Consider the following 27467-nt stretch of genomic DNA (forward strand, 5'->3'; position numbering starts at 1 on the left):
CGGGACAAACTTTCTGATTCCTGGTTAATCCCGGCTAAACCGGGACGGTTGGGAAGCCTACTAAGAAGAGACCAAGTTAAAGAGGTGGAGAAAATGGAGACAGATCTTCCAGTCTTCACCTCACGCACTGAACCAAAAGTCGACATAAATATAATGAAAAAGTTCATTAATATAATGAATTAAATCATTAATTTTGAGCCGATGAACGATTTCATTGGCACAATGAAAAGTAATTCATTAACTCTATGAACGTTAAGTTCATTAAATCAATGAACAGTGTTCATTAATTTGAAGAACACATTCATTGGTACAATGAACAGATTTCATTAATATAATGTACCTAAATCCAAAAACAGCAAAAATATCATCCACATACCTAAACCATACTCTTGGAAAATACTCAAACTAATTCTTAGTCTCCACTTCAAACCTGGTCATGAATAAATTAGCCAAAAATGGAGACAATGGATTACCCATTGCTGTACCTTCCCGCTGTTCAAAAAAGTTGTTATTAAATTGAAAACAATTTTGTTTCATATATAATGATGTAAGCTCAATATATTCAATCACAGTTTTGTTGTCGAGACCATTTGCGTTTAGTGATTCCTTCAAGTAGCCTAAAGTATGTGGAATTGGAACACTTGTGAACAACGAAGATACATCAAAGGAGACCAAAATTTCACCTTCATGCAATGTTATATTTTTAATTTTGTTAATGAATTCAATATTATTTTTAACTGAGAAAGAAGGTTCATGATTAGGTAAATTTTGCCAAATTATAAGTCGGAGAACCTACAGCCGAAACAATTGGGCGCATACACTTGGCTGGTTTATGAATTTTTGGCAACGCATACAATTTTGGTAATGAGGGATTGGATACTTGCAATTTCCTCTTTAAAGAAAAATCAATAAGGTTTAAGGGTATTTCTAAGTTAAATAATCGTTTTCCTTCCATTAAATTTACACATAAAATTGAGAACAACGACAGATTATCATTTCGAGATGTATTAGTTATTAGAAATACTAATAGTTGCTTGGAATTTGATATCTATAGGAAAAATACCACTACACGCAGATATATTCCTAATGAATCATATCATAGTATTGAACATAAAATGGCTAGTTTAAATTTCTTAGTTCATAGATTACTTAGTTTTCCACTTTCCAACGAAAGATATGAAATAGAAAGGGATTACATTAGGAATGTAGCTGAGTGTAATGGATATTCTCCTTCACTAGTTGATAAATTAATTAGAAAACGTAGGTATAGGTTAATGATTTCTGAAAATTCGACTTTTCAAGTGGAGAAAGATACGTCTAAATATTTTTCGATACCGTTTGATAGAGAGTTATCCCGTGGTCTAAAAGGAATTTTTAAGAATGTCAGTTATAAACTTGTGTATAGTGCTAATAATAAATTACAACAATTATTAGGTAATCCAAAGGATAAAACACCTCCACTGGAAAGATCGGGTATTTATGAAATTTCTTGTAAAGATTGTAATCAGAAATATGTTCGGCAAACTAGAAGATCAATATTAACTAGATTTAAAGAACATTTAGCTCAGGTAAGATACGGTACACCGGATAAATCTTGCGTTGCCGAACATATTGTTGATAAAGAACATTGTATAGATCTTAATAATTTAAAATTAATTAAACAAGTCTCAAATTACAGGCAATTAGATGCATATGAAAGCATCAGAATTAATAAATGTAAAGATAGTATGAACAGAGACAACGGTCCAATTCCTTCAAGTTCTTTGTTCCTACTACTCTAGTGGCGGAAATCTAACTGTTACGCTCGGTGGGTTCTGACTCGGTTGGCTAGATCTTGCCACGCCCACTCTGTGCTCTCTGAGCGAGTATATAAACGCTCCAATTGTAGATTGTATTTTAGTTTACAATCATCTGCTGATGATGCTAACATGGTTAGCGAAAGTAGTAAAAGTGTTTTGGTGTATTGTGGTGATTTAGTGTTTTATTTTGTAGGGTAGGTGCTCATTGATTCCGAGTATTTATATAGTTTTCGGCACAAATACTCCTATCCTGTCCCTGCTTTGTATTTGAAAGCATCAGTTATGGTCTATTATCTACTGAGTAGACATATCTCTCTTCGAATTCTTTTGAGGTTTTTCTCAAAATTGTACATTGTCGGTATGTTGGGAGTTGGAGGAATGATATTTTCCTTTTGAGGGTGTTCCAAGCCTTTGACCTGAGAATTCTCTCAGTACTGTTTCCGTCAATGACCATTTTAATCATTGGCGTGTCTTTCGAACGACAATATGCAGTGGTGTTAGGTCTAGAATTACCTACATTGCTGCTGTTGGGCAGGTTTTCGTGGCACTCGTGATGTAGATGCCTGTCGGTTTCTGCACAGATTTTACCTTGCTGCACATTGCTCCAGTTTTGTGTTTGGTTTGGTTTGGTGCAAGCTTATGGGCGATTTCGTGGCACAAAACCTGTCCGAGATGTAGCTAGCGTTTCGCCTGTCCGAGAATTCCGAGATTTAGTTTATCTCTGCGCTGATAGTCGATTACAGTGCAGCAGATAAAGAATATTGTACCGTAGCTCTGCTTTCAGCCAGAACTACTGATTAATCCGTAAATTTACGCATATTGGGTACAGTACGAATAATACGGATTTTCTATTATTAAACAATTTAATATAATATTATATGATTAAACAAAGAACGCAAAGTTGGCTTGGAAATGAATGACTACTGGATGAAATTTCTGGACCGCATACCAAAATCTCTGCTTTACGGTGAGCTTGTAGACGGTAAGAGGAGGCCGGGTGGACAACTCAAAAGGTACAAAGATATTTTCCACGAAAACTTAAAGGGGATTAACATGCAGAATGAGTGGAAAGAAGCAGCTCACAATAGAATGTAATGGTGAAGAATTGTAAACCCAGTTAACAGCGACAACCAAAAAGTAAAGAGGCAACAAAGCAATGAGATTTTTGAATGTCAGGAGTGCCGTAGACAAATAACATAACGTATCGGGCTTTTCAATCACAGAAAAGCTCATGAAAGAACACGCATTGCGTGACCCTTTTCTGATGCGTGTCAAATACTCGTCAGCGAGTAATGGTAGTATATGTAATAATGGCGAGTACGTAGTATGCAGCGAGTATAGTATAATAGCAGTAGAGGATTTAGGGTCATAGATAAAAGAAAATAATCTACTATTAAGATAGATATGAAACTTAATAGTAAAATTTTGGGTCAAAGCGCCCCTCCGTGTTTTTAGTGGGGACTACGTTTACACCCAGCGCCTTCGCCTTTTCTGCTGTAAATGTTTTTTATGTATTTTACAATTATTTTTTTGTTTATTTTACAGAGTTTCATGTAAATGATCGTAAGTCGACTGGCTGTCTAATGAATAGACTGATATTTATAGATTTTAAAGCGAACGAAAAAAAATCAAACAACGAATACATACCCTATATTTTTCTTTTATCTAAGATACATACCTTATCGTCTTTTGGAAACACGTGCATTTTTGCAGTTTTGTTAGTTTCTTTGCAAGATGCAACACAACAAGAAAACACCATTTTTACAGTTAATAAATAATAAAACTAATTCTGACTATAATATTTAAAATTTAGGTAGATCGAAAATTAAAAAACAAACCAGTATTTGCAAACGCAGGCCCAAATTCAATAAAAATCAAAATTTTTCCTGCGAAAATCAGGCTTTTCTCACTGATACGGTATTTTTTTATTTATCAGCAGTCATTGTCAAGTTGACAATATACAGGGTGTTTTCGAATTAGTCTAAAAAAAATATGGTGTGATTCCTCATGTGTTCTTAAAACAATTTTTATACAACCATTGGGTCTAAAGTACTTCCTTTCTGATCTACAAGGTGGTAAAAATTAAAAAAAAAAATTTTTTTGCTTAACATAAATGGTACACCACTGCTTTTTTAAAGAAAATATATTTTTTTCTTGACTGGCCATCCTTTTTCAACAAAATTGATCTTTTGAGTTTTTCTTGTTCGTCAAACGGTTGTCGAGAAAAAAAAAATATATTTATTAAGAGCCCGCCTTAAATTTGTATGCACACTGGCGCGATCACGATCACGATCAGGGCAGCGATAACATGAGCGATCATTTCTACAGGATAGCTCACTACATATAGGCGCGGCGGTGAACGTGAACGCGTTGGTGTGTGCTAGACTGATCGCTCATATTATTGCTGCCCTGATCGTGATCGCGACCGTGATCGCACCAGTGTGCGTACAGCTTAATTCGTTTTCTAACGATTTTTTATTTTTTAGATTAATTAGGAAACATCCTGTATATGCATATCACAGGCGACCAAATAAACTAGTAACCTCTAAAGATATATTTCCTACCACTAGCGAAATACCTTGTTTTTAGTGTGTACTAAATTATTTTATTAAAATTTCACCATATAAGTTTCCAGGCAATGTTTAGGGTAGTGCGTTATGTTCAAATATAACGTGAGTTTATTTTCCCAATAATATTTCTTTTAACATAGGTTTTAAAACGACACATATTAAGAGTTTGTGCCTGCTTAGTATTTCTGCGTCTCAAGCATGTCACGCCATATCTGATTTTATGGGCGTCCTGCGCTCCGATTTAGGGGTAAAAGTATTCCTAGAAAAGCGTTCAAAATCGAACGATGATTGGTTGAAACAATTCTGTTTCGAAAAAAGAAAGTTTGAGAATATTACCTAATGCAGAAAAATACACGTATTCCGACGCACAGTACAGTTTTGAGTGCGGTGGCGTGAATAGTGTGTCAGTTAAGGTAAAGTTAATTAGTTAGTTAGTGCAGTGATATAAACAGAAAGCAGGGTGAGTACATCTCACTAAGTGTCGTAGTTTATTAATTAATTAGATCATGATTATTTTGATAAATATATTGATACGTTTTGTTAGATATCATTTGCGTACACATATTATTAAATATTACATTAAATAACTGCGCCGTATACATGCTAGGTCAAAATATAGAATATGAAAGTTAGATAGGGTTAGTAATTAAATAATGCGGCGGTATACCGATGCGGCAGCTACGTGAGCTTTGTTTAGATAGGCTATTGAATCTCTTTACTCTGTAGAGTCGGTGCTGTCTAGTCAGGAGGAGCGCAAGGATAGGCCCGTTAATGTTGCTTGGCAGGATCTGGGATCCCGTAATGTCATAGTAGCAGGGACGCGATTCCTCGTAATGTCGCAACGGTGTAGGGAGTAAAATCCTGGTTATCACCGGTTTTTATATTGTGCCTCTGGGCGTAACCAGATGCGGGAGCGGGACCCCGAGAGATTCAGCCGCTGTATCCGGGTCTTCTGGTTCGTCTAGACCGTGCCACGGGGGGGCGTGGACGGGGGCAAGACAGTACGTTAGTATTTGATGAGATAAGTAAATTTGTAATCAAGAGAGAGAGAGAGATTGGATAGTTCTTTTATAAAGTACCTAATTAGTTAATATGATAGCCACGTAAGCTTTAGGTGGATTAGTGAATTTCTGTTCTCAGTAGAGTTAGTACTGCTTAGCTTGAGGAAGCGCAAGGATAGGCCCGTTAATGTTGCTTGGCAGGATCTGGGATCCCGTAATGTCATAGTAGCAGGGACGCGAATCCTCGTAATGTCGCAACGTCGCACACGGCAGGGATCTGGGATTCCGTACGCCGTGTGACAACGGACATTATTATTATGTCTGGGACGGTACCTCCGGGTCTTCAGCGGCGGGAACAGGCCCCCAGGGTCCTCGAATCTCGGGATCGATATGTTGTGTTTATTCTGTTGCCCGTGCGGCTGATTACTCTGGAGTCCGCGCCATCAGGGGGTGCGTGGGCGGAAGGCCAAGCAGTGCATTTGCATAGATATGTTTGTAAATCTTGTATTGAGAGAGACAGAGATAATTAGTCCATCTAGTAAGATAAATAGAAAATAAATAATAGGTAGTTAGGGCAAAACAATATCGGCATATAGCAGTTAAGTAGGTCGGAATTATGAACTGGACACTTATCCTTACTTTTAATTGTGACAGGTATTAAAGTACGCCTCCGCTCAGGGTCAATGCTTCAGGGATTATTTGGTGAGTCCGTGATTTATTATATATTTGTTTTCCTGACAATATAATACTTTAAAACATTTTAAGTATCCTTTCACGAGTTATGGTTTTGTTAGTTGTTTAGATTGTTTATTATTTTATAAAGAAAGTAAACAAAAAAAATCTTACACAAAAGTGTCTTATCTTAGTAGACAAAAGATTTAATTACAAAAGTAACTAAAAAAGTAAAAAATTCAAATCTGTGTTTTTGTCTTCGCAGACGTCCCTGAATATTTCTTCCACTAAAACATCCGCCCAAACCCAACAATAACGATTATTCCTGCTGTATCATTGCCAAATTTCGTGCCATCAGCTATATGCCCAGACGGAGACCGGTCACCGTGTGGTCTCTCTCGTTTGGTGGTTACGTAAGCGCGATGGGCCGGCGACGACTCGGCCTAACCTTGAGACGCATTGCAATTTGGGCCTGGAATCGCGCGGCCTGCCGCCTGCACTCTAGTCGGCCGCTTCCTGATCTAGTCGAGACGAACGGCGCGCCCCGCGACACCGTGCACGCCAGAGCTGCGGTCCGCCTGCTCTTTCTCTCGCAGAGAAACGCAGGATTTTTCGACTTTTTTCGGCAGTATATTTCGGCCATCAGTGAGTGACTGGATTTTTTCGTTTCTGGATTATAGACTCTATATTTTCTACAAAAAAATTTAAATTTGTTGTGAGACTCAAAAAAAAACTTTAGTTTTTATCAGTTGGTGTGGGAACGTAACCTTGCTTCATTCTGTAAGTTTGGACCTTTTTTCACAGTTTTTTCATTATTATAGATTTTTAAGAAATATCCGTACGCTTAGCAAGATTTTTTCGCTGATTTTTCTGCAGTGACTTGATTTTTTGCTCGATTATTTCGCTGGTAGTCTACATTTTTTACTAAAAATTCAGTATTAGAAGAAACCTTTTTTTTTTCAAACGTCACAAAAGTATTAATTTTTGCGCGTGATTGACAATATAAAAAAGTCATTTTAACGCCTAGGAATCAAAGTAAAGCACTTTTACGCCTAAGCATAAAAGTGCGAAAATATTTGCCAATTTTTATTAAACTGACATAAAGTGTCAAATTCAACGAGCGTAACTATAGTTTCTCGATATATTCTCACACACAATTGATTTCTCGATGTACATACGACTTTTAAATCTTTTTATATTATTTGGAACGTTTGAAATTGTTTAAAAAATTATTTGTGGCTTTTGACACAAAAATAGCATGTTCTATTCGGAGTAAAAATGATTTTTTGTACCTCGGCTGCAGTATGTCAAACTTACCGCCTAGCCACAAAAAGTGTCATTTTTACTCCTAATAAAACAATATGCTATTAGTTTTTGTCAGTTGGTGTGGGAACATAACCTTGCTTTATTCTGTGAGTTTGGACCTTTTTTCAAAGTTTTTTCCATTATTATAGACTTTTAAGAAATATACTTACGTACGCTTAGCAAGTTTTTTTCGCGGATTTTTCTGCAGTGACTTGATTTTTTGCCGTCGCTTATTTCGCTGGTGGACCATAGACACTCTATTTTCTACTTAAAAATTAATATTCGTTTTAAAGAAACCTTGGTACCGAAACCTTTTTAGTTTATATCAATTGGTTTGGAAACGTAACCTTGCCTCATTCTATAAGTTTGTTTCTTGTTTGAAAACTCATTATTATACAGGGTGTTTCTTTAGAATTTTAGAATGAGTGGGAGGGGGGTTAATCACTTCGACCTTACAGATCCATTGTGTCCCCCTTTCTTGAATCATAACTCATCATACAGTCCCAGGGCTTTGACAAAAGCCAGTATCTGGGACGGTTTTATAGAGGGTAGTTCTCCATCTCCAATATCAGTCGTACCAAAATTCATGGCACGAATGGTTGTCGTCTCGGCACTCAGTGATGAGGTGTACTGGTGTTTCACCATCTTCCCCACAGAATCTGCATTCGCCGTTTCTTCTTAGTTTCAATCTACTGAGGTGTTCATTGAGGAGACAGTGTCCTGTTAAAAACCCGTGACAATCCGAAGATTGTTCTTACTCAGACCCAGGAAGATCTGTGATTTTTTCTTGATCATAAGCCCTCAGAAACTTCTTCGATTGTCTTAGACCATTGCAAGATTTCCATTCCAGGTTGCGGATGGAATCTTCCAAGTTCTTGAGTTCCGCCTTGAGTTGGTTACCACTTGGAAAACAGAACGGTTCTGGTCCAGTTAGTGGAGTGTTCGCTCCTTTCCTAGCTAGATTATTTGCTTTTTCATTGCCTTCTATCCCTTGGTGAGCAGGCACCCAGAGTAGGAGGACTTTGTTTTCTTTGCCTAATTTATTCAGCTTCTCTATGCATTCTTTGACCAATTTCGAATTGATTGATACTGAGTTGATCGCTTTTAACGCTGCTTGACTATCAGACAAGATGGCTATTTCTTGTTTAGGGTGTTTCTTAATGACATGCTTATATTTAAGGGGGTGATTCTTGGACCTATTCGAAGACAAAAATTTCATATTATGAATCTTAATTTCTGAGATACAGGGTGGCAGTGGCGGACTAAGGGTGGGCGGAAGCGGCGGTCCGCCCCGGGCCCCGTCTTTTAGGGGGCCTCCAAATCTTAGTAAGTTTTTCTAATCAACTGGCAAACAAGGCCAATATGTGTTCAGCAGTTATGAAGCAGTTTGTAGGTGGAGTATGCAAACCATACGTATACGCCAACTATAAGCAGTATAAATGGAAGCAGATATTTACTTAATTATAAATGATCAGGCCCCGGTATTTGTCAATGGCATTTTCTATTTAAGAAATTAAATAAAGGGCTAATTTTCTTTGTTTAAAATATCGAATAATTATTATTTTTTATATATTTTGAGAATGAATTTATTTATTTTAGGTTTTAAGTTATTTTTCAATGGTTTCACTATTTATTTTTACCGAATAAACATTTTAAATTACAACCAATGCACAGCATAACTTGTACTCTAGCTTCTTTACCGATGATGAGCAGTGAAGTCTTTAGCATAACGGGGGCCACGGGCCTGAGACAGCGAAGGGGCCCCTCGGATCTTGGAGGATTTACAAAATCGCAATATTTTGTCGCGGTATTTCCCTGGAACGGTAGCGAAAGTAACGCGGCTCATATGTGGAACCGGTATTTTCATCACTTTGTCATCATAAGTTGCCATTAAATACATGCATGCGAACATTCCGCTCGGGGATTTCCCGATCTAATACTGCATATGGCCCGTGAATGGTAGTATATGGCTCGTTAGCAAATTTTAAAAACGAAAGTAACGAAAGCCTTTTTACGAGTGAAATAAAAAAAGTGGATTTTCATTGGAAAAAAAATGATTTATGATAATTTTTTAATCGTTCAATTCCATGACAGCTGCGGCCATTATTATATGACATTCGGACAATCTAATTTTTGACATAGATAGCCTATGTTGTTGCCGACTATCATCAAGAAATTATGTTTTTTAACTAAAAACTTAAAAGCATTGAAGTCCTTAAAATCAGAAGGCCTTTCTAGGGTACCTAATATAATTTCTATTTTATTCTTTGATAGATGGTTATTATTAATTTTGATTTTGATTAACGTCATATTTTTAGCTGTTGTTAAAGTATCACATTTCCGTAGCATTAAACTAAATAAATGTTATGCTTCTTTAACATTTTAAGACAGCAAAAAATATGACGTTAATTAAAATTCGATCAATGACAATCTATCAAAGAAGGAATTTTCTTTGTTTTTTTTAATTTTCTCTCATATAGTATGGAAATTTGGAGCTATAGTAAGCAAATCTTTTTATGAAGAATGCATTTTTCTCGAAATGTTAGTAATAAAAAGATTATCTTCTTGTAAAGATAATCATAGATAGTATTTTACTAAAACTTCAAAAAAAAATCTAGCCATAATACAACACTAAATTGAACATTTTATTAATTTACAGTTTTTAGTTTCTATCCTCTATCCAATGTATATACTTCCTATTAACACCTACTACATATTATGGTAACACGACTCTGTCTAATTGTAAGAAAAAATACAACTGTAGTTCCCTGATGCATTTCTTCATCGTTCGGCTCGGTTTACAATGCCGGAGCGATACCTAACCTAGCTGCAAGCGACCTAGCTGGCCTCCTATTGGCCCGCACGACCCTAGACTAAGGACGCGTCCACACGCTCCGATTACAAAATGGCCGCCAGCTTAGATAGTTAGGGCACTAAGTGGGACGGCCGTTATCTACGTCTGACTTTATCTATGCTTGAAGAGGATTTAACGTGATTTTGGCAAACAGGAACATCAATTTAATTGGCTCACTCTATTTACAATTTTCCTATTTGTCATTTGAAGATAGTAGAACATAATTTGTTAATGAAATTTTACGCGAGTATGCGGATTTTTTTCGTGAAAATTTTTAAAATGTGTGATTTACCTTTGACAGATACGACGACATCTTCAATGGTTTTATCTTGGTTTTAGTTTTAGATCTACTTCGTGGATAAAGTGATGCCTTATGCCATATGGATATTAAATACGAGTTTGTTTACCGGACTTTCATATGCATTTTTCTATGTGAATGCTAATTTGGAGCGTTTTTTCTCTGCGTTGACAACAATTACCTACTAAAAATATAGACCATTATTTTTTTTTAATCAAGATATAACTGATACGTGTATTTATTATTTTGAAAATATTTGTCATATAATTTCAATATACTTTTTATTAGCCGACCATACAACAGCTATGGTAGGCTATTAAGATCGGCAAAAAAAAGTTTTTTTAATTTCACTCAAAATGAGATATTTGGGTCATAAATAACCTAAGTACAAAATATTTTCATGGTGTCTGTCTGTCTGTCTGTCCGTCTGTAACACGATAACTCAAAAACCGCTAAACCGATTTTAACCAAATTTGACACAAAAATACTGTGGCACCCGAGAATCTGGCTATTAGTTTTTGGTGGGGGTGGGGGGTTGATAAGGGGGTATGGGAGGGGGTTAAAAATTAAAAAAAAATGTAACTCCAAAATTACAGTAGCTAGCGAAACGCGGTTTTCAATTTAAGGTTAGGAATAATATTTGCAACAAAATTGGTAATAAGATCAAAATCAGTCAAAGTCGCAGTTTTTGGGAGAGAGAAATCAGGCGACGACTAGAGATTATAGTTGTTAAATAATAGCTTTTAGACTACCATTCGAGAGGCATTGATGTTACTTTGGTTCTTGAGTTCTGTGACAAAGAATGTTATTAAAAGTAAATTAAATGTTTTCTCATTATTTAACTAATGTTAACTAAATCATATTATTTTGTTTTCTTGTTGTAATTCTGTTCTAAAGCTTATTATCCTTATTCATTTGATCTGACAAAGACAATATATAACATGTGTATGCATTTAATGAAATCTATTTATGCTGTAAATAATTTCAGTTTAAAAGTAATTTAAATAAAATCGTTTACTGTTCCTTCGTGCCGATGTTTGTGGTTTGTTAGAATAATTGTTGGCCTTGTTGAGTATACTAACAATTTTCGACCGTGCATGGGCGAATATCTTAGCAAAAGGGCAAACAAAAACAATAAATAGAATAATTTATAAAGATTCTAATATATATACTTTCTAGAGATATTGGCACCAAACCTTCAACTTTAGCGTCGATTCCGCAACAAGGGACTTCATACCTACGGGTGGGGGCCCGTTAAACTAACAAAAAAACTCTTCAGTTTTGAACGATATATATGTGTCAATGTTTTGAATGTATTAAACTATAAACCTAGGTATGAGGACAGTTTCTATATCATTATTTCTCCTTTATTTAAGTTCAGAACAGCATAGTGTTAGATTCTCTGGAATAGTGATCATGGTTTTCTCTGCCGTGCCCTTTTACATGTGAATTCCAGGCAGAGTACGGCACTCCTTTCATTTCGTTTAATAAAATAAGTAGGGCTATTTACAAATTTACCGTTTTATTTACATAACCCATTCTCCTCAAATTTCCCAAAATTCTTTCCCAAAACCCTTTCCCAAATTTCTCAAAATTCTTCTGTCGAGGCGCATCCGAGGTAATCACAATAAAAAAATATTTAACACAACGTAGGTTCCTTTCTTTCATTTAAATTGTTTGTTATACAGTTGGCCAAAAATATTACCTCTTCAACTTTGTTGACGAATTTGGATTGTTACACTACACATTATTAGGTGATTTACGTTTGATTTTTTTTCTTTAATTAATTGATATACTAATAAATGTTATCCAATAAATAATTAATATCCGAATAACAATATTATTTTCTTTAATTAATATACACACACCGGAAAATTCTAGGGATATCATTTTATTAAAGTTAAAAATAAATGTTTTGAATAAACAACCACATATTTGTAGGCCGATTCTTTCTATACTTCGATTGAATCGAAGTAGTCACACATTATTTCTAAATTTGGGATATTTGCAGAAGTGCTTGTGCATTTTTTGTATAAAAAGCACCTAATATCAATTGTTCGAATTTAACCTGTACTGGCTATGTTTTTATGATAACTGGCCAGAATTCATTCAAATAACTCTGTCTAGTATTAAACGACATTATGAAGCGTAGACATCTTAACAGAGCCGAAATGCTAAGGGTCATGAGTATGCTCGAAGCTGGAATGCGCCAAATCGACGTAGCTAGAGCATTAAATACAACGCAAAGTGTAATATCGCGATTAAGTGCACGCTACCGTGAAAGTGGTGATGTTGCTGAAAGGCACACAGGGCGACATCGCATTACTACCCCTCAGCAAGATCATTTTTTACAATTAAATGCTGACGCCGACCGACTCTTACAGCCCAGAGCTTAGTTTAATTCTCCAAGAAACTCATAATGTAACCTTAGTCCTGACACTGTTCGCAATAGATTAAGAGAGGTCAACTTAAGAAGCAGACGCCCCTGGAGAGCTCAACCCTTAACGAGAGGAAATCGAGAGGTACGATATTTGTGGGCTCAAGATCATGTTCAGTGGCCGAATGAACAATGGGCCAATGTTCTCTTCACGGATGAGTCACGCTTGGGAATTCATCCGGATTCGAGAAGGCTTAGGGTATGGAGAGAACCGGGAAATCTTATTCGGTTGGATCATGTTCAGGAAGTGCACCCTTATCAAGGTGGAACAGTTATGGTCTGGGGAGGAGTCCAGTTAGGCCGAAAAACCGATCTCGTTTTTCTTGAAAGGTTTCTAACAGGAATCACATATCGTGATTTAATTCTTGAGCCTGTCGTGTTACCATATGCCAATGATTTTGGGAGAAACTTCATTCTCATGCATGACAATGCACGTCCTCATACAGCCAGAGTGGTAAGTGAGTTTATCCTGACCTCAACCCCATCGAGCACGTATGGGACGCGGTCCAAAGAAGAATTTTGAGAATGGGTATGTCTCGTGAAACTCGTAGGGATCTGGTTCGGGCCGTGAATGCAGCGTGGCAGGCTGTACCTCAAAAAGAGATCGACAACCTGATCACTCCTGACTGGAGAGAAGATGTAGGGCTGTGATGAACAGTAGAGGAGGCCATACCCTTTATTAAGTAAAAATGGTTTTATCTTTTTTTTTAATTCACAGTTTAGAATAAAAAAAAATGTGTGTATTTTTTTCAGTTCACTAAAAATTAAGGTAAATTTGAAAAATTCCGTTAATTTCGCATTTTTATTTCCAATACGTACTGTAAACCATTTGTTTATTTTAATTTTATTATATCAGAAATGCAAATAATAAAATTACTGACGATGGTTGGATAAAATTGTAATATCCCTAGACTTTTCCGGTGTGTGTATTTATATTTTCTATTTTATGACATAAAAATGACATATACCCAAAAGAAAGAGAGACGATTGGTCAGTCAGTGTCAAAGACAAAGATAATCAGATAGCCGAATGTCGCTGACGTGTCTTCAACAAAAATGAAGCGAATTTACTTATCCACGAAGTTTATAAGATCTAAGGTTTTAGTCTAATTTTAAAAATATATAGGATGAGTCTTAAATAAGTGCAAATATTTTCATGGGTACTTTATTTTATTTCGACCCCAGGAACACGTTTATGAGTTTTCTAGCGCAAAAAAAATGTTGAAAATCTTGCGATTTCTTTTAAATTTTCCTGTATATTTTAGAAAACATTAAACGGTTCAGCCCTCAACAACTCGTAACCATATACAGTTTAATCGTTTCTTTCTCTTTTATACATTTCCCTCACTATTTCTTTCTTGTTCATATTTTAGAAAACTTTTATTTGCGCTGGCTAACTGGAATTTAAATTTTTCGCTGGGAATTCAGGTGGTAGCTCTGCTGTAAAAAATGTCAAGTTGCCATATTTATTTATGTCCTGACATTGTTATTCGTTTTGACACTTTAGTTTTGCTTTTTTCCAAAAAAATCTTAAACGGGTATTTCGCCACTGCACTGCAAGAAAATCTACAAAATAAAATAATTATTTTTTGTAAACACTTCTGCGTTAAACCTAAACGGACGCTGCTTGTCAGAAGTTATGTTTACGGTGACACAAATTTGCCTAACAAAGCAAAAAAAAATGCTTAACGTTTCGGAAAGTTATGTCTTTCCGTCGTCGGAAGCAAAAAAATTTAGAACAAAGATCAAAAAAAAAACTATTTAAAATATTTAAATTCAACTATTCGAGAACACTTTACTTTTTTAAAACAGATACGTCTACAAGAAACCGTTGACGTTCTGTTAAAATGACATTTTTAACTTGATATTTAAACTTCAAAATTGACAATTACTACCTGATAACAATTACTTAATAAGGTAAAACCAAAAAGCCCCAAACTTTCTGTATGATTATTTTTAAATTTTACGTATGTTATGTTTATTTTTCTCGTTGTATCTATTGTTCTTTAAAATCAAAGAAGCGATTGCCATACATTACTGACATCTATATACCGCCATTACTTGCTGACGAGTATTTGACACGCATCAGAAGATGGCAAGGCGTTTTCTTTCATGAGCTTTTCTGTGACTGAAAAGCCCGATACGTGATGTTATCTGTCTACCGCACTCCAGACATTCAAAAATCTCACCGCTTTGTTGCCCCTTTACTTTTTGGTTGTCTCTTAACTGACTTTTCTTGCCCTGAGTCTTTTTATGTTGAACAGACCGCCGTCGTATCTGTATCTAATGCCCAAACCTCTCTCCTGCAGTTTGTTGTCCACTATAATGGAGAGCGCTGCCATGAATATATTGAATAGGAGAGGCGCTAAGACACATCCCTGCCTAACGCCTGTGTTTGTTAGGAAGGGGTCGCTCAGTGATCCATGATATGACACTCTTGATTTGTTGCTGTTATGGAGGCTTTTACACACTGTAAGAAATTTGATGGGTACTCCGAACTTTTTCATAATTGCCCAAAGTGCATCTCTGTTCACAGAGTCGAAGGCTTTTGTTAGATCGATGAATGCAACGTAAAGATTAGACTGCTGCTCTTTTACTTTTTCCTGTAGTTGCCGGATGGAAAATATGGAATCGACGGTACCGCGGTTGGTGCGAAAACCCGTTTGCGATTCTGGGAGGATTTTTTCTATATGTGGGTGCAGGCGGTTTGACATAATTTTTGCAAGAATTTTTCCTCCGATAGCCAATAGTGAAATTCCTCGGTAGTTTCCGCAGTCTGATGCACTTCCTTTGTTCTTAAATATATTCACTATATTCGCGTTACAAAAGCCTTGAGGTACCTCTTCGCTTTCCCATATGACATCAAAGAGAGCCTTAAGATAACCAATAAGTTCTTTACTTGCACACTTATAGATTTCCGCCAGAATCGCGTCACAGCCAGCTGATTTGTTGTTTTTAAGCTGTTTTATGGAGTCCTTTATTTCCTGTTCTGTTATTGGAATGTCTAATACATCGAGGCTGTTATACTGAGGTATTATGTTGAGTGCTTCCATATTGGGGTTGTTGTCTTGGATATGGCTGTAATGCTCTTTCCAGCGGTTTCTGATTTGCTCTTCCTCTTTTAGAAGTTCGCCATTTTGTGCCATGATTGGGCATCTTGCCTTCTTAGTTGGACCGTATACTTCTTTTACAGTCTTGAAGAATTTCCGATAGTCGTGATGCGTGGCATACTCCTGAATCTGACTAGCTTTTTGCGACCACCAGTTATCCTTTAGTTTGCGCAGGTTTCTTCGGAGCGTGTTGTTGGCTGCCTTAAAGTTGTCTGCTAGTCTTGGATTGTGTGGATTTGCAGTGACGGCTTGATGTGCTCTATGCTTTTGTTCCAACAAAGCCTGTATATGCGGTTGATTTTCGTTAAACCAGTCTGGTTGTTTCTCTTTGTTGGATTTTCCCAGTACTGTTTCGCTGGTTTTGTGAATCGCATCTCTTAGTTGTGTCCAGCCATGTTCAGCATCCACGATTGAGATTGCAGTTATCGGTGGAACTGACTCTTTGATGGCTTCCCGGAGGGCGTCGGCGGTATCGTTGTTCTCTAGACCCCGTACGTTCAATCTGGTCATGTAGGTTTGCTTTTTACAGTGTGTATTTTCATTTTTGAGATTAAAAGTCGGTGGTCAGTGCCGCATTCGGCATCTACTCTGGCTTTTGTGAGACTGACATCTTTTAGGTGCGTCCTTCGAACGACGTGGTCCAATTGGTGCCAATGGCCTGATCTCGGATGTTTCCAGGTACCACTAACATCTATACAGATGCATGAGCAATACATTTATTTTTATTTGATTGGATTAAAAAAGACTCTTTTATTTTTCTTTTAGAGGCTATCGCTTCTTTCATTATAATTTTGGTGTTATTAAAATTCTTTCTTTCTGTGCCCTGTGTCCCAAGAATACTGACAAATCTTAGATTTGTGAAAATCTCCCTTAATCCTTGTGTTCTTTAATTCTAACATTTAAGGGTCTAGATGTTTCACCAATGTAAAATTTATCGCATTGCAGTCGAACATTGTTCTTTTTAGAACCTCTTTTAGTGCGAAGTGTACAAGATAGCTTAATAGCCGTTGCAAAAAACTCATTGCAACCTTATTAGAATATTTCGAACAGGAAAGCGGTAGCAATGACCCTTTTTTAAGTGCTGTTAAGGATGTTCAGTTTGAATTTACAAATAAATGCAGTTTTTCTTACATACATATACATACAATTTATTACAATACATCAACATTTGCTTTAAAATAAATCCTGAATTTATAAAAAAATATATTTTCTCGTGCCAGCGAATAAAAATCAACAAACCACTTTTGCGTATAAATAATCCGGATTAATTAAAACGTATTTGCATTTTATGTAACTATTAAAAAAAAGCACGCAAAAACTAACAAAGAGCACGTAAAAACGCGCGGCCGTGTCGATTTCAATTCTACACAGTGACCAAATAAAATAATTTTTTTATTAAGAGTCCATTTCACTATTTAGTTCGAAAAAGTAGCAAAATAAGCGTTCGACATTTAAAGTTTTATGTAAAACTGACTAGGTATTTTTACACAAATGAAGAAGGAAATTTTATAAATTGTTGAAACGGCAAAAGAGAAAACGACTGCAGAGGAGATGGTGGAACATAACTCTTTTTAAAAATCGAGTTTCTCATGGTGGTAACAATTTACTAAACGATGTTGAAACAAAAGATTCTGGAAAATTTAAGAACTTTTGTTGGATGCCACTTAGAGATTTTAATACCTTATTAGATTTAATTGACATAAAAATAATGAAAAGTGATACGAATTACCGAATAGCAATTTCACCTAGAGAAAAGCTAGCTATAACCTTACGGGTCTTGGCGATTTGTGTACTCCTCTATTAGTTCTAAAACAACTTCATTCGGCCATTCCATTTTTGATATTCGATCGCAAACATGGTAAACAAAATCCCGTCGAAACCGAACCAATAGCGCGAATTTTCTTTGATGTACCGACACGGCGTGGAACAGCGTCGAGTGCGAGCAAGCAATCGCAGAGCCGTCCACACCAGTTAAGCGTTCCCATAGAACATACCCGAATTCTTGCACGCTCCTGCTCGCTCATCTGGTCTGGACGCCCCTTAATAGTTTATATTATTAATAATATACCGTATGATCGAAAAAAAAAACAAAGTTGGCTTGGAAATGATGATCGATGACAAACTGCTTTCTGAACAAAGTGTCACAATATGACATGGCCAGATCTATTGTTTACATCACTTGACTTTTAAAGTCATAGGCTGCTGGTTAAAATCAAGAACAATGTACGCTTTAAAACTAAATCTTAAATAACATGAAAACGATTAATTTTGGGTATAGAAACATGTATAATTAAAAAGTAACGAATTGGAAAACATTTTCACTAGTGAAATAAAAAAGGTGGATTTCCATTTGAAAAAAAATATTTGTGATAATTGGTTTATCCCTCAATTCCATGACAGCTGCGACCATTATTATATGACATTCGAACAATTTGATTTTGGAAATAGATAGCCACATATCTTCTCTGTATGTCACAGTGACTGTCGTAATCACTAAATTTGACGTTCAGGCTATACCCATTTTTTTGACAGGCAGTTTTTTGTCCAAAAATTTTAAATATTATTTTTCTCAAGAACTGTTAATGTTAGGTATATAGAGTCTTTAATATCAAAATTCATAAAATTCTACAGAGAATTCACCTATATAATGAAAATGGGGGCATCCGTTTAAAATAAGAAAGTTGCTGTCAACTTCTGGTATTTCCGGAAGTGCCGCCTTATTGAAAATATGGAAGCAAAAAATCAATGGCTCTGGATATTTTAGTTCTCTAGAAACTTTTAACGTAAAACCCTGTCTTTTTCCAGAATGCTCTTGAGGCTCTGCTGATTCTGTGCTAAATTTCAGAGTCGATATTTGCCTTTTCTGAAATCAAACTGCCGAGGTAATTAAATTCCGATATATATATTCCAATTTTTATAGCGCTGTTATGATTTTCCGGGAAGTGCACATGGTTTTAGTTTTATCGATGTTCAGTTTAAGGCCCAAAGTCTCGTATGCCCAGGTATATGTATTCAGCATTTCCTGTAATTGCTGTAACGTATTTGCAACTAGAGCACAGTCATCAGCGTATTGGAGTTCTGTGATGCATTTTATACGTATTTTTGCCCTGAGTCTTTTTATGTTGAACAGACCGCCGTCATACCTGTATCTAACACCCATTCCTCTTTCGTGCAGTTTGCTGTCCACTATAATAGAGAGCGCTGCCATGAATATGTTGAATAGGAGAGGAGCAAGGACACATCCCTGCCTAACTCCTATATTTGTCAGGAAGGGATCGGTTAGTGATCCATGATGTGACACTCCCGACTTGTTGTTGTTATGGAGGCTTTTACACACAGTCTCACCCTGTATGTGTCTATAACGTCTCACCCTGTATGTGTCCATAAAAAAACAAAGAATGGCGCTACTTTATTGCATCGTGAGCAATCCTCTGTGTCACAATAATAATTATTGATTTCTTTTGCCATTATATAGTTTCCTGAACTTCAACATATAAGTTACAAATTATTGTTTTAAATAAAACAAAACATTAATCGTTTGTTAAGAAAATATCGTAAAATTTACGAATGGATAGTATTTGCGGCATTGCATTATATGATTAGTATAGTAGTATTCTAGAGTTAAAAATGCAGGAAACTTTGACTACGCGAGGTGTCAAATTACATGGAATTTGCCGCCCGGAAAAAAATTAATGCTGCAGTACGAAGCGAAAAAAAACCGGCCAGTCTGTGAAAAAACTCGTGCGGTCCGACCCTGAGCTCGCGAAATTTGATGTTCGCCGTCGGTCGGGCGACCTTGACGCACCGGCCCTGAACCAGACATTCGCGATAATCGCGACTCTAGTCCAAACGCGAGCGACGCGGATAGCGCTATCGTACCTTGTGAGAGAGCGAGCGAGACGGGCGATATGGCAGAAATGAAACGCGGCGCGATTTTGTTTTGTTGCCGGTCTGTGTGTGTGTGTGAGTGTAATATTTTGGATTGCGTCATCGGGAACGATACGCGAATCGCGAATGCCAATTAGAAAAAAAGGACGGTCGCGCGGTTGCCGTTTTTTGGTGATTTTCGAGAAAGAAATGATATAGTTGACAGCGGTGTTGCCAGAAATTTTCGAGCGAATTTCTTCAACGGATCCTTAAGAGTAGGGTTGCTAACAGGGGCGCAACTAGTCATATACTTTTAGGGGGCTTAACTCTTTTGGGGGGGCTTGATGTCTTTCTTACTTTCTTAAAAATATTTATACTCAAAACTTGTTATAATAAAACAAATCATTCTCAACAAAACTTTTTTTTAGAATATAAGCCAACAGTAAGTAAACATAAAATAGTTAAACATGTTATCGCTTCGACAAATATTTCTTGTGCATAAATATTTCTTCATTTTCTTTTCTGTATAAACGAGGTGGGAGTAGTGACAGACATAGATTAACCATTTTTTAAAGCATTGTGGATATTTTTTAGATTTTGAATTTGGTATGTACAACATACAATGAATTTGGTATGACGGAGTGTTGGCTCGAACCGCAGGCAAGTGCGACAAGTCGAACGAGTGTACAAAGAAGTTTTCGGACGAGTTTTTTACGCTATTTTTGATTATTAATATATAATTAGTTAATTTAAGTGAATTTCATAAATGATCGGTTTACTACACGTATGTATACGTATGTATATTATATACCCATATAACACAACACAATCCTATAGATATCTTGAGGATATCCACCAAGGATATAGTAAATATCTTAGGGATATCCAAAAACCAGAGGAGGATATTTTTGGGATATCCAAGTGGGACAAAAAAAGTCATCTTCAAGACATCCCTAGGCAAGCCTTTTACGATTATTTGGAATATTTCTAGGATAATACAAGGATGATATTGGGAGCATTATAGAATATTTTTAGGACATTATATGAGGACTGTTATTTGACAATACTTACTTCATCCTTAGTTTATAGTAAAAACGTTCGCGATTTAGTTTTATTTAGCCACATTTTGACGTTATTCATTGGATATTTTTATTAACAACTCGAAAATGTACCTACATAATTATGTCAATGAATTTTGCGTCAAAATTTATAAGTTTATTTGTATGACTTAAGAGCTTTCAATTTATACTGTATCATCGAAAAAAAACGGCGTTCAATTGGCTTGAAAATTACGATCGATGACATTTCCCATATAATTTTACGTACAAAATAACAGCTATCTTCATTTCCAAGCCACCTCTGACGCCGTTTTTTTCGATCGTATGGTTGTGACGATCGTATGGTTGTGATGTGTTGATTATAACAGATTATACTACCCTTTATGGAGTCTAGCAGTTCATGTCTGGCAGCAACAGTTTACATCAAAGTTAGCACACAGGATACAGGTATAATTTCTAACACCACACATTCCAGAAACTCACAATTTAAACCCAAAAATAGGATTTCTGTTTGAATAGATCAAACACGAAAATGGGTTTAGGGATAAAGAACAAGCGATTTTCAACATATTTTCACCTATAATTTTGTCACAAATTCTTCATTATGAGACCCTGAGTTGTTCGTCGTTTTTCGACATTAGTTGAGGTTAGGATAGAATTTCTGTTAGAACAAGGCTAGAACTATGAGTATAAGAAAAAACTAAGTCAAACTCAACCAGTTTTGTTAGTTTCAGTCATTTTTAAGCCCATCCAATATCGACAAACAACCGAATTTACCTCGAATTTCACTAAATCAAAGAACTGAATAATACACGATGCAAAAACCATCAAAAATAAACAACTGTCGAGATGGATTGTGGAAAATTTTTTGCGCGGGCGTTTTAAATTCTCTGTATTACTGGGAGTGGCTAAGCGCATAAATATCCAGATTATCCAGAAGATACCAACAGGATATTTTATTGCCTTGACGTAATACATATCTATCTGTATGGTTTATTGCATTTTATGTAATATAAAAAGTAGTACATTATTTATTTTTCCTAAATATCTAGACGATATTGTTAGGATATTTTATTATCATGAGCATGTTTGGATATCTCAGCTAGATGTACATTAGATATACGACAGAGATATCCATAGGATATTCTATTCTGAGACATCTACAGGATTTCAGGATGTCTGGAGGATATCCTATAGATGTCTTTATAAGATGATCTTATAATGGGACATTCCGACATTCTATGAATATCCTGCAGATATTGTGTGTTATATGGGTAGTCACTTACTAGCGAAAAGTTGTTCCATTATTTCACTAGATTTTTGCCGAAATCTAACGCACGCTACAAAACCAACTATTTTAGAGTCTTTTTCGATAAATCGCGATAGTATCACTGTTAATTTAAGTTCTGCCACAATTTCCATCTAGATTTACTACCTTTATACAACTATCAGTAGTAGAATAAATAACAAATGACATAAAATAAGCTCCGTAAAGACTGAGAAATCCACAAAATTTCAAATCAAATTCAAATGTGTCAAATGAATCGTCAAACAAAAACTGTCAAGGATCCCCACCCTAGAGTCCTTTTTCCGCCCACCATGCATGAATACATGGATAGCATTATGCTCCTTCCTTAGTCTTCTTATTCAAAGGCTAAATCCTTAGCACACAACAGTTTGCAAAACGCCAATTTCAGATCGAGTTTTCCGTGTGTCAAACTGCATTTTCTAGACTAGTCGTAGAAAAAGGATTATACTATATCCGTAATGTAGCACGTTTTTAGACAACTTTTTTATTTTTAAGATTTTGATGATCGAACATCAATAAAATAATCCAATGTTTGGACTAAATTTTCTCGCAAAAAAATACAGACATAATTTAAAATTCATTTTAGATATTGTGAACAATCTCCAAATTTCGTGTATTTTACCTATTTTATAATTTGGAGAAAATTTTTAAAAACTTATTTCTGATAATATTTGGACACCGATGTATTTAAATAATTTGTTTTATTAAAAAAATAATACGATCACAAATGCTGCGATAGATCCCCGACAGCAGTATTATAAAGTATGTTTCAAAAAATGAATTGCTTATAATGGCTGCTTGAACCAAAAATTGTTTTATTCTGTGACAGAGAATTTAATCGTACAAGACGCCTATGATCATATATGTTTTCCGTTTATCTATTTATTTATTTTTAACATCAACAACTTTGGTTTAGTTATGGTAGGAATGTGTGTAATAAGGCCGAAAACATAGTGGCGCGACGAGGAGAGCGGCGAGCAAGCAGCGCGATATTGCGTCGATCGAGCCTCGAGTTGCTAATTAGGGCCATGTAAGTGAAATATTAAAAATGGTTCCAGCAAAAGTTTCTCAATTATGACGGGTGATGGCGCTGATCGTCAAAATTTTTGTACAGGGATTTTGCTTACCGACAATACGACGTGAGCTACGACCGGACCAGGACCAATCAGAAAGATCAGTCCAGGATCAGTCTTTCTTGGACATTTGCCGCGGAAGTGTGTGTTAATTTCTGTTGTGATTGATAAGTGTGGTTGTGTTTGCAGTTTGATTTTTCGGTTTTGATATTATGTTAAAATTAATTTTGAAGTATTGTATCACCTGTTTTTATGTAATACTACTTTTTTTAGTTCTATTCTATTCTTCAAAGAGGTTATACTTAATATATCAATTTGCATAGCCTAACTTTTTTATCAATAAACTTTATAGATTTTCAAATTATTTAATTCCTTTTGTTTCCGTTTGTAATTTTATTTTTAAGACATATTATGTGATTGTTTCACATAATATGTTTCAAAAATAAAATTTCAAATAGCGAATAAAAATAATTAAAATAAAAAAGTGTATTTTCATGTATCTTACAATTCCCCCCGGCCCCTCACCCCTTTGGCTAACCAGTAAATGTCAGCTATGTCGAGAGATGGCGTTACGAAAATGGAACCGATTTATTACAAGCTTTGAATAAGAAGACTAAGGAAGGAGCATAATGCTATCCATGTATTCATGCATGGTGGGCGGAAAATGCACCATAAAAGCACTCTAGGGTGGGGATCCTTGACAGTTCTGTTTGAATCGTCAAACATTTGACACATTTGAATTGATTTGAAATTTTGTGGATTTGTCAGTCTTTACGGGGCTTATTTTATGTTATTTATTATTTATTCTACTACTGATAGTTGTATAAAGGTAGTAAATCTAGATGGAAATTGTGGCAGCACTTAAATTGACAGTAACACTATCGCGATTTATCGAAAAAGACTCTAAAATAGTTGGTTGTGTAGCGTGCGGTAGATCTCGGCAAAAATTGAGTGAAATAATGGAACAACTTTTCGCTAGTAAGTGACTATATAATATACATACGTGTAGTAAACCGATCATTTATGAAATTCACTTAAATTAACTAAATTATATATTTTTCTTGCATTTTAGCTTTTATTTATTACTTGTCAAAGATTAGATGTCAAAGAATTTAGATACGTTAATTTGACTTACCTGCTTCAGTAGCGTATCGGATGTTTGTGGTAATAAATACTTATTATAACTTATCTATTTTTATTAGAATTATATATTTTTATAACAATTTTAATAACTACCAACATTTATTCACAACGTAAAATAAAACAACAAATTATTGAGTCTACCCCACGTCTACCCTACATCATAGTTTTACATTTTTTAAATAAAATTAGAACGACACTGATAAACCGGAATTTAAGTCGGCCATATTTGAGGCCCATCGCGGTGTACCTAAGATTTTTGATATGCTCATTCCTTAGTCTTCTTATTCAAAGATTACAAGGAACTTGGGCTTCTTTTTCGTTAGTATATTCTGTGGTGCTAATACATAGTAGAGCGGCGAGCAGATCGCTTTACTATGTTCACGCGTACTTTTCTTCACAGGCAATCACAGGTTTGTTTTGGACGCGACGCAAAAATGTATCTATTAATTTTTTGTTAAATGCTAAATCTTTCGAATTACTAACTTTATCCTTAATTAAACATACTTAAAGTGAAAAAATAGATATAGAAAAAACAATCAATACTCCTAGTACATATTTTAACAATTTTTATTGTACAAAACTGCCAGAAACCTTCATTTTCTTTTTGGATAAAAAAACCTCCAGCTTTTCAATCGACCAAATTTGACTGTAGATCCTTCATATAGAAGGAAATCCTTCAATTCTGACAACATTGGCTGACAGTCTGTCAGAGCCGCTTTACACAAGGCAAGATAGGCAGCTGTCTAGTGTCCAGTAGAGATAAGGTAATTTATTCCAGTATTATTATTCCAGATCTGATGGTATTTTAATAGAGACGGATACGGAATTACATCAAACTTTATGGACCTATATCCAGGTTCCAGTTCTGCCGGATCTATATCATTCTAATCTTTAATTTTAATTTAATTAATTTTGTTTTGCATGAAACAAGCCGCGTTCAAAAGTTTTATAGTCCGTTAGGGAAATCTCATGTTTGCCTTTCACCAAATCTTTATCCCCTGATCTTAGCTGTTCTATTAATTTAGTGGAAGTAGTTTAAGGTTCTAATTTATGACTATGATGCAAAGCATTGCGAACTTTATATATTACTAATAAAAGATAGTCCAGATATAATTACTGCCGTCAAAACTGCCGCATATAGGGATCGCTTCATGCTATAAGCAAAATTATCGGAATTTAACAGAATAAGACTTGTGTTTTCTTCAATGGTTCCGATTTCGACATACCTTGGTATACAAATATGTTTTACTTACTAAGTTAATCAGATATTCAAATTTTTCCAAAAAAAATAACTTTTTTAGAGTTTCTTAGATGCAAAATCCGCCTTATCCATTTAAAAAAATTAATAGTGGACCCTGAATCTGCATAAACATAGTTCCACACTGCAGCAAATATCGCCCATTCTTATATAAAATTCACTACAAATTACGTTACTGCAGCAAAATCCGTCTTATCCACATATATTTGCTTTTTATTGTGATTATTGTTACAAATCCCGAATTTCTTCGTAGGCTTTTTACAAAAGTATAATATTACTGTTGTCGTTTTATCCCTTTTAAATCCTTACCTAATATTAATAAAATAGAATTATCTAATAAATCAAGTTAGGATGCAAATATCTTATATAAACCCGCCTTATCACAATTATTCTTGTGGTTTTCAATTTAAAAATTAAATCTTAATTTTCATCTCCAGAAAAACGAGATACAACAATAATTCCACTGAATGGACACGTTTTTTTTTTGTAAAAATAACGCTGCAAACATTTGCTAAAACAGTTTTTGCATATTATATCGAAGCAAAGTTTTTTTTGGATAAGTCGGGTTTTGTAACTTGACGACTAATTTCTTTTGCAGTGGGAAAATACCCATGTATTTTTTCAATTTTAGTAAGAAGTCTTTTATTTCCTTAGTCTGTACCATCATTATCATTCATTAGCAGGGTTATTTTACAGACTCCAGAAACACTGAGAAAAAAAAACTGTACTTGAAAATAGATGTTAATGGACTGAATAGAACAATAATTAAATTACTACTAAAAGTTTGTACCATTTTCACAAGACATTTAAAAACAGATGCATTCATTACAGTGGCGGCCCGTGGATATTATTGTAGGGAGGTCAATATCTAAAAATATTGCGTCGATTTTTTTTACGCAATCAAACTTAATTGGTTTCTTACAAGGTACTTGTACGTTTAGTTAAAGAAAAATAAATCTAAAAATAAATACAAATTATGTTAAAATGAAACATACCCTTACATTTTTAAACAGATGGTCTAGTGCTATTTCACAAAAAATCTAGTCACTGTTCTTTACACAAAAAGGATTTAAAAGACACTTATAAATAATAATAATGTTGTAGCGTTTTTTATAAAACATTACCACTGCGAACGGCAGCTTTTCATCGGAGAGCAGTCGTGGGTAAGGTATTTTACTAGAGAGAAAACTAATCAATAACAATAAACAAAAAAATACAGATATTGGGCGCCAGGCATGTACAGAGAAAAAAACACAGTTGCATATTACTTAAAACTAATGACTATATTTATTCAAGATGGACTGTGATGGTAAATAGCATTGTACAATTTTAATAATCATTATAGTGGTTATATGTCAACGAAAGTGGTGTTAAGAGTTGTACTAAATATCTATGAAAGTAATACCATTACAAGACGTAATGTAATAGAACCTAAGATCTAAATCATATTTTAAATATTATCTAACATAGTCTGTACGATATTACTTAAGATGTACATTATTGTTTAAGACTGAAAATCGACTGAAAACCAGAACCTAAATCTACACTTAGCAGTTCTTGAGGCAATCCTGTTTCAAAGAGTAGGAGCGTGAAGTGGGCTCATATCTCTGTACTGTCTGTCGGCGATCCTGTTGGCCAAGACAACAAAAGGGGCCAGAATGAGGACACCATGAATCAATACAGCCGTAGCTACTGACTAGGCTTAGAAATGGGA

The 27467-nt window shown here is 35.3% G+C and overlaps 1 protein-coding gene across 1 annotated transcript in view; it reads left to right on the top strand.

Annotated features, from left to right (window-relative positions):
* Window positions 1–6567: 6567 nt before the first annotated feature.
* LOC115886064 (zinc finger protein 629-like) overlaps window positions 6568–27467 on the top strand; it is a 188776-nt gene continuing 167876 nt past the window's right edge. Inside the window, exon 1 of the mRNA XM_030905092.1 lies at window positions 6568–6822. The gene's annotated coding sequence lies outside the window, so the exon portion shown is untranslated. The remainder of the gene's footprint in view (window positions 6823–27467) is intronic.

The sequence above is a fragment of the Sitophilus oryzae genome, unplaced genomic scaffold (genome assembly GCF_002938485.1).
Source record: "Sitophilus oryzae breed Bouriz unplaced genomic scaffold, Soryzae_2.0 scaffold_466_pilon_pilon, whole genome shotgun sequence".
Lineage (NCBI taxonomy): Eukaryota > Metazoa > Arthropoda > Insecta > Coleoptera > Curculionidae > Sitophilus > Sitophilus oryzae.